The sequence below is a fragment of the Miscanthus floridulus genome, chromosome 17, assembly GCF_019320115.1.
Source record: "Miscanthus floridulus cultivar M001 chromosome 17, ASM1932011v1, whole genome shotgun sequence".
NCBI classification, from domain to species: Eukaryota; Viridiplantae; Streptophyta; class Magnoliopsida; order Poales; family Poaceae; genus Miscanthus; species Miscanthus floridulus.
In genome coordinates this window covers 102498709-102501051 of record NC_089596.1, presented here as the reverse complement: position 1 = coordinate 102501051, position 2343 = coordinate 102498709, and the positions used below count along the sequence as shown (strand labels likewise).

General features: G+C 33.6%; 1 long non-coding RNA gene across 1 annotated transcript; it reads left to right on the top strand.

The window, feature by feature from the left end:
• The first annotated feature begins 370 nt into the window (after positions 1-370).
• Positions 371-1875, top strand: LOC136517464 (uncharacterized). Its single transcript, XR_010774292.1, has 4 exons — positions 371-484; positions 661-715; positions 816-891; positions 1793-1875. It is a non-coding gene; the product is annotated as an uncharacterized lncRNA (long non-coding RNA).
• Positions 1876-2343: the final 468 nt, after the last annotated feature.

The window sequence follows — 2343 nt, the reverse complement described above, 5'->3', positions numbered from 1 at the left end:
TACTTAATTTCCTGATTTAATATATAACAAATGCAAAACTGAAGGCCTAAATAATTCCATGGTTTGTCATTGCTGAGTCAGCCATGTGCATTTCAAAACTGCATATCCTCGGTGCTATTTCTCAATCTCCACAGATAATGTTGTCATTAACATTTAGAATGAAACTTTTTCACTGCATTAGTCATCATTGTGTCTAACTAAATGGCAACCATGTGAAACTGTACACTAGCAAACATGTAGAAGAGCTGCATATGCATGCCTTTTGAATTATGTTTGTCATATTTGTACACTAGCAACCGAAGTTATTTGTCTTGTGGATGTTTCTCTTTGCTTTGCCTGTACAGTTTCTTTAGCTCTCTTGTAACTAACTCCTCTCCTTTACAAACAGAGGTTGGCACATCTGATTCTAGTTCATTAGAAAAAAGGCAACCTTACTAAGTTGAGCTACTGGCCATCGTGATTCGCAACAGAGGGGCGTCTTCAGGTTAGTTGAGATTAATCACCGTGCTCTTCACCTATATAGATAGCAATTTCCTTTGGATATATGATTTTGTGTATTACATTTTTGTCCAATACCTTTTCAATGGCATGGATCGTTGCCATTTATTCCTATTTTAGTTCGATACATGACCGGTCAGTCATATTTGGTTTCAATTGCAGGAACTCAAAATCCCTCATCAACCACTTCTGTCATGATTAGTCTGTTACCACACAAGTAAGCGGAGCTCCAATTTTTTTTTACCAGATTACATATGATTTACCAGTTTATCATATTTGGGCATGAACTAATGAGTGTTCGGCATGTGGATTATCAGGTAGTCAAACACTTTTAAAAAGAGGAATTACCTTGCTGGTAGCCCGTTCTTTATAGGTGTCTCGTGAAATAATAAGGTAAATTTGATGAACACTATCCAACATCTACAAGATGAAAACTTGTATTTTCTTATATCATTCGTAAAAGTTAGAGCTCATCTATGTAATTCCTGTAATACCGCTAGCTATTGTAACTATGACTATCTGGATGGGGATGTGCTGTTCATCGTTCTTTGTTGTTCTCTTGTGAATTATTAAGGCAAATTTGATGAACTTCGATTTCAACAGACCTAGAGAAAAATATAATCATTGCCCAATTAGTTAAGTTTCAAGTAGGAATTGTCGAAGTATCTCATATCCATTTGTAGTTATTAGAATATTAAATTGTTTCCTCATAGTTGAGATGAAACAAACTGTTTGAGTCCACTTTATGTAATTCATAGCTTTTATGTATTTCCAACATTCTGTCTCAGATATTGAAGTACCACATAACTGATGCAGTGATAGTATTTCTTGCTTTTTAGTGAATTAATGGACTTAAGTGCTATTAAGAGGTTGTACAAGTTCTTCTCATATTTATTGAATTTATTGAATTTTTACTATAATGACAATTTATATCTTTGAACTTTATTGGGGTGGTCAATGGTATGATTGTAACAATATATGTTATACTTGTATGATGTGATAATGAAAATGTATAAAGAAACCAACAATTATAGGTGATCTCACGGTTAACCATGTTTCTTTTTTCTAATTTTGAGTGGGCATATGACTGGACAAGAGAGACATTGGAGGCAATTTACTCATGTTGTGACTCTAGTTCACTTTTGGTCAACAACTGCATATATATTAACATAGTATTCATAATCAGTCAGGCATGACATATATTGAATTTGTCTTAATTTTAGAAGCTTTATTATTGTTTTTCCAATTAATGTATTGAAATATTCTTAGACAATTCCTTTTTCTGGAATTGCAGGTTACTAATGTGATGTGGCATCCCTAATCACCTTGTTCAAGCCTAAAGTATGATGGATGCATGGTCGTCAAGTTGGAGAGCAGACATTTTTTTATTGTCGAACCCTTCAAGAATTCACATTCTATATGTAAATGTCATAGACGATGGTTCGTGATATTCTGAATATTACCACAAAACATGTTGAAGGCTGTTTTCGATTTTTCTATTTCATTTGTGATGGCACTTGTTTCATATTGTCTCAAATATCATTTAAAGCCCAGACTGAAATGCATTCTTTTGTGGCCTTTCTATGCATTTTATAACATTGAGACTATTTTTTTTTGGGTGATTACTTATTTGATTTAACTTTTTGTGGCGGCCATACGTGACTACTTTTGTATAGCTTTTTCTTATACTCAAAACCACAAAAATGTTTGCGCTCAGGTTTTGAGCATAGAAAACAATATTACATGACAATGTGTTGTAAATTTCATTGGTATTTATGTGAACCAAAAAGATGAAAATCTTGATCAACCTATACAGTGGTAGGTAGGTTCGCGCAACAACATAAA